The sequence below is a fragment of the Heloderma suspectum genome, chromosome 7, assembly GCF_057233095.1.
Source record: "Heloderma suspectum isolate Gila_16-S chromosome 7, 16-S_ref, whole genome shotgun sequence".
Taxonomy (NCBI): domain Eukaryota; kingdom Metazoa; phylum Chordata; class Lepidosauria; order Squamata; family Helodermatidae; genus Heloderma; species Heloderma suspectum.
This window is the reverse complement of record NC_139464.1, coordinates 69,325,348-69,331,347: the sequence shown is the minus strand read 5'-3', so window position 1 is coordinate 69,331,347 and position 6,000 is coordinate 69,325,348. Positions and strand designations below refer to the sequence as shown.

Sequence of the window (6,000 nt, the reverse complement as noted above, 5' to 3'; positions counted from 1 at the left end):
TAACGCTCTGTGTTGACCTGGCATGTGGTTTTTGTTTGTTTGTTTTGCTCTGTATTAACATGCAAGATCTGCGCCTTTCCATACTTATCTTACTGTTTGACTGACAAGAACTGAAAAGTAGCTAATTTCAACTACTCTTTACATATATACAAATATTGAGCTCAATTCTCCAAATGCCAGTTGCTATGTAGCCAAAACAGCACCCTCTGCACAAAAGAGGGAGGTATCAGCAGGCTTGGGGAAAACACAAGTTTTGCAGAAGTACCAAAATAACAACAACAACAACAACAACTTCTAGAAAAATAACCCTAAGGTGGGGAAACTCCAAAACAGCTAAATGAGAAGGAAACATACTCAGTTGGCACAGAATGCTGACTCATTGTTGTGGGGAAAACCAGGAGGGAGAGGGATTGGAACGAAATAACCTGGAAAAGGGCATGGCTGGCCAACTGGAACACTGAACAGGAGTATTAAATATTAAGTAAGTATGCACATGCATTGTCACAGTGTGGCTAATATAATGATCTTTAACGTGAATGTTTTATTTAAAAATGTTTACTTATGTGTCTTATTGTCCTTTCTTCTACTGAAGAAGACCCAGATATATGGTACAGGGCTGAAACATGTTGGGCTACTTCATATTCAGCATCCTGAGACTTCGTCTCTTCATTCTCTTGGGTTATTTTGGATGTTCTCCAGTTTTGTTTGACCCTGTACTCCACACTGCAATATTTTATTTCAGGTTCCATTTGTCCTCTATACATTTCCAGGCTCAATTTAAAGTGCTGGTGGTTACCTTTAATGCCCTAGTCAGTTTGGGACCAGACAAGTTATTCAAAGGACCACCTGCACTCATATGAACCAGCCCAGGCCCTAAGATCGGCCACTTAATGACTGCTCATGGACCCACCATTAAGTAAGGCTAGATTGTCAGAGCTCCAGCCTGTTCCCCCATTAAGATGGCCACTTATGAACTGCCAAAAAAGAGGCCATGCATCACAAAAAAGAGGACAAAAGAGGATACTGATTTGCATAACATTCTACTAATTTATATGTACGGATGCAAATTCAGAAATAATTATTATATTTTAAATGAAACACAGTACATCTAACCATAGTGTAGAAGACTGTGTCCAGGTGATCTGTGTGCCTTGCGCAGTCTGCTGTCCAGGTGCTGTTGATGGGCAACTTCAAGGTCCTACCCTGCTCTTCCTTCTAGTGGTTCTTTATCTTGGAGTGGACAGTCCTTCCAACAGAGGATGTCTTTGAAATAAAGAACAGTCTTCAGGCAGCCCTTCAAATAGAGGATGTTCTTCTGTAAAAGAGGACACATGGCCACCCTATCACAGATTGCCCTCATCAGGTCAGGTTGATGAGGATCCCCCCAAAGTTCTAGATAGCTTTCTATATGTTCCACTCTGAAAACTAAAACAGTATGGCAATAATTGGATCTAATGTGACAGATACTTTATCTGATATCCTGACTATTAACTTCCCATATCACTTTTCAAGTAATTCTAAGTATTAAATTATACTTCAAATATATCAGTGCTCTAGTGTCTTCAATATTAGGGTTCCCATAGCAACCATAACTCACTATTCCTCAATCTCGGTTATAGTTTACATCAGAGTATATGAAATTCATTATAATCCCTTAACATTGTAATATCTTAAAATGTATGCGTCTGGGTTATAAATGCTGCCAGAAATACGTTTGGGATATTCTCATTCTAAGTTTGAATCAGCATTAGGGAAATAGTCCTGAGTTTAATCTTAAGACTCTGATTCTCACATGAAAGTACATCGCTCTGTGTATCACCACCCATTATTCAATTACGTACATCCAAACATGTGACCCTTTGGAAAGTGTTGAGTTTGGAATAATGTCCGCTGACATGAAAGCTCAGATTGCAGTGTCATTGGTTTCTTTATTTGTAAAATTAAAAAGTGGTTCACAATAAAGAATAAAATACAGTAAAAGAACAATAAAGAGTTTGCTGGCTGTTTTACATTCAGAAAAACAGCTCCCTCTTACTGAAGCTATTGAATGGTAAAAATAACCAGTGGATAAAAGTAGTAATTGGTTGCTTTTTGCGGTTTCCCAAAATTCTTATAGGTTTTTAATTTGGCATGGAATCAACTGTACTTTCCACAGTAATTTATCTATTTAGGGCACAATCCTATGCATGTTTAGATAGAAAAAAGTCCTACAACTCCCAGCATTCCCCAGCCAGTTTACTCAGTTATCCCGTAGCTATGTCCTTAAACTGTCCTTTTCACAAGATCACAGAGGCCACGTTTGGATGTCACACTAGCTATTGTTTAGCATGATGAGAACAAGCCACAGTGAGCCTCAGACTTATTCCCTCCCTGCTTCTCCTTTAGCATGGGTGCAAGGAGGCATTTAGAAGTGTTCACTTCCAGTTTAGATTAACCACAGCGTGTTGTGTCATCTGAACCAGACAAACTATGGTTAATGATAATAAGGTCAACTAATGACTGAAACAAGTCAACTTCAAACTGCAAGGTATGATGCTGGTTTGTTTAAACACATCATAGTTAACTTTAACTACAGTTTAGTGTTCAGATGACACACAAAACTGTGGTTAATGGAATTTGGAAGTGAAAGTTTCCAAACTCCTCCTCACAGCCATGCCAGAAAAAAAGGGGGGGATGTAAGACCCTTGGCTTGCTGTGCCTCATTCTCATCTCACTAAATCATGGTTTAGCATGATGTCTGAACAAAGTCAGTGTGAAGCAAAAGAAATTATAACCTCTGAAGTATTTTTTAAAGTTACATTTTCAGTAACGGTTGTTATTAATTAATGCAGTGGAGTAAATCTATAGGAAACAAAGAATAATTAAAATTAAAATGATTAAATACAAGAAAATACTCCCATTTTAATAATCATATTAGCAAGGTAGTCAGTGAGGATGGTCAAGCCAGTCCCTGGAGTAACACATGCTTATTAGATACTTTCTGGCCTGCTAATAGCTACTACAGGCTCTTCTCCTCATCCCTTCCAGGGCCCTGATGAATAGCAAAGAAATTTAATTCAATCTAGTTATACAAAACCATGACTTTTTAACACTAAAAAGTGCTTTCAAATCATTAGAATGAAAAAGAACACATTGCCTTCCAGTTTGTTATGAGGCAGCAGAACACACAATACCATAAAAATACATTTTAGGTTGCAGTCCTATTTGTTGCTTATTCGCTCAGTCGCTTCCGACTCTTCGTGACTTCATGGACCAGCCCACGCCAGAGCTTCCTGTCGGCCGTCACCACCTCCAGCTTCCCCAAGGTCAAGTCCGTCACCTCCAGAATATCATCCATCCATCTTGCCCTTGGTTGGCCCCTCTTCCTTTTGCCTTCCACTTTCCCTAGCATCAGCATCTTCTCCAGGGTATCCTGTCTTCTCATTACGTGGCCAAACTCCCAAGTAAATGGGTAGGCCCCACCGGACTCAGTGGCACTTACTTCAGTGTAGACATCTGTAGGATTGTATCGTTAACTAATTAGTATGTGTAAATTGGCAATAACAATACTCAGAAGCTATTCTATTGGACCCTACTTTTTGACAGCTAATAGCACTGTCGGTACTGTACTTGTGTGAAAATAGTTCTGTTAAAAGGTTTTAAATAATTTACCCTACACATTAGAATTGTGTTCTGAGTATACAGCCTTGTGTCAGTTTCTTAGGCAGCTTCCAGACAAGGCTTTTTATCACATTGCTCTGCCTCATTCATGGAATTTAAGGGGGGGGGGGGTTTCCCAGACCATATTGTCTTCAGCTTGTAACCATTCCATGTTTTCCCATCACTTCTTCCATCTTTTTTCTTACGGTTGAAAATCTATTAAAAAAGAAAAGATGGAATAGCTGCAGAATGTCTTTTAATGAGTAGTGCTAAGAGCCCTCTTAGGCTGCAGTCATATACACACTTACCTGGGAGTAAGTCCCATTGAACTCAGTGGGGCTTACTTTTGATTAGATAGGTATAGGATTGCACTGTTGTTCTGTCATTTTCAGAACGTTACTAAGGTTCCAATCCTACACTCACAGAACACAATGGGGTTTACTTCTGAGTAGACATGCACAAGGTTGCGCTGTTCATCTCTTTGGCTTTAGTTACCCCCACTTTGGAAATGTCATGCCATGCAATATGCAAGTATATAATATTTAGTACATAATATTTAGTACATGTGTCCTCGGCACACCATGGGAGGCTGCACTGCACCCATGGCCAACAGGCCCAACAGTGTCCCAAGTTGTACTAGCAGCAACCTAACCAAGAGGGAGAGCAAGAAGACAGGGGTGTGTGGCCTCATTGTTATGATGACAACAAAGATACTTCCTTCCCTGCCAGGAAGCCTGGATATGTCAGGAGGTGTGGTCAGGGGGTGGGGTTCCTGTCAAGCCCATAGCCAGCCACACACCTGCCAGGGAGGCTCAGTTCCAGAGCAATCTTGTACCCCAGAGAGAATGGGAGAGAGCCTGCAGAGATCAGAGAGAGATTCAGGGTACTTGTTGTGACTGAAGCCAGAGGAGGGATTCAGCCACAGCAGAAGTTGGGCCAGCTACTCCCGCTTCGCCACAGGGCTGTAACTAGGTAGCTTTGCTGTTGTAGTTGTCTTACCTCTTAAGATGATAATTTGAATGTACAAATGGCTCTGAACACTTCAGGACTCGATGGGTTGTATCCAAGATTAACAAGGTAAAGGTAAAGGTGTCCCCAGCCAGTTGTGTCCGACTCTAGGGTGCAGTGCTCATCCCCGTTTCTAAGCCGAAGAGCCAGCGCTGTCCAAAGATGCTTCCGTGGTCATGTGGCTGGCATGACTGGACACCGAGGCGCACGGAACGCTGTTACCTTTCCCGCCGAAGCGGTACCTATTTATCTACTTGCAATTTCTTGCTTTCGAACTGCTAGGTTGGCAGAAGCTGGGACTGAAGACGGGAGCTCACTCCGTCACACAGCACTCGGGTCTCGAACTGCTGTTGCCCACCTTCCAGTCTGCAGTTCAGCTTCTTAACCACTAAGCCACCGTGACTAATCCAAGATTAGTCTATCTTAAATCCCATTCATTTCAATGGGCCTACTCTAAGCAGGGCGAACACTGGATACATCCTGCTGATTAGCAAACTCATTCTCCAAGTGCCTATCCTTCTGTAGCCAGAATGGCAGAGTTAATACACAAGAAGGTATCAGGAGGCTTAGGGGAACCCAAAGGTTTTCAGAGTACAAAAAATTGTTATGTTAAAAGCAAGGGGAATTTAAAAAACCCAGCCTGATGACTGAGTATGCTTAGTGGTCATGGAATACTGACTGACTGGGGGTGGGGGGAATGGAAACTGGCAGAGAGGGGAAATGGAAGTATATCCTGGAAGAGGGCATAGCATGGCAGACTGGAACCCTGAATAGGAGCCCTCCATACTGTAATGTGTTGCTGCCCTTGTTTATTGTAATTTTTAATACTTGCTGTAGGAGGAAATGTCACGATCTGAGTTTTCAGCTTGAAAAAATATAATGGTCTTAAAGCAGAAAGCAAATATAACCTTGAAAAAAGGAGTTCCTGCCAAGTGGGGCCATATTGCTTGACAGACTCTGCAAGTAGCCCCAGACAGTGAGAGGTGTAACCTACTTTATCACCCTCAGCACTTTGCATACTCTGCAGAAAATATTCACAGAAACGTTTGCAATGTCATACTAGCTACTGAAAAATTATAGCCAGAAACCAGCAACAGTGAAGCAGGTAGGGGTGACCCCGATATTTCAGACCTAGCTGTGGTCTTCTCCAAAGTTTCACACACAGTTCTACTACCCCATTGCCACTACTCCTTCACAGCACAGCCATTAGTGTGAAGTCACCATCCTCTCACAACAGTGAGAATTTCTACAAGGAGCTTTAGTTTTACTGGTTTTTCATTGAAGGATAAGAGTTAAAATTGAGATCCCATTTACCCTGTAAATTGGGATTTGTGGCAAATAATCAGATTAATG

At 41.6% G+C, this 6,000-nt stretch overlaps 1 protein-coding gene across 1 annotated transcript in view; it reads left to right on the top strand.

Annotated features, from left to right (window-relative positions):
- Window positions 1-363: 363 nt before the first annotated feature.
- RAP1B (RAP1B, member of RAS oncogene family) overlaps window positions 364-6,000 on the top strand; it is a 63,969-nt gene continuing 58,332 nt past the window's right edge. The window contains exon 1 of the mRNA XM_084810549.1: window positions 364-481. The gene's annotated coding sequence lies outside the window, so the exon portion shown is untranslated. The remainder of the gene's footprint in view (window positions 482-6,000) is intronic.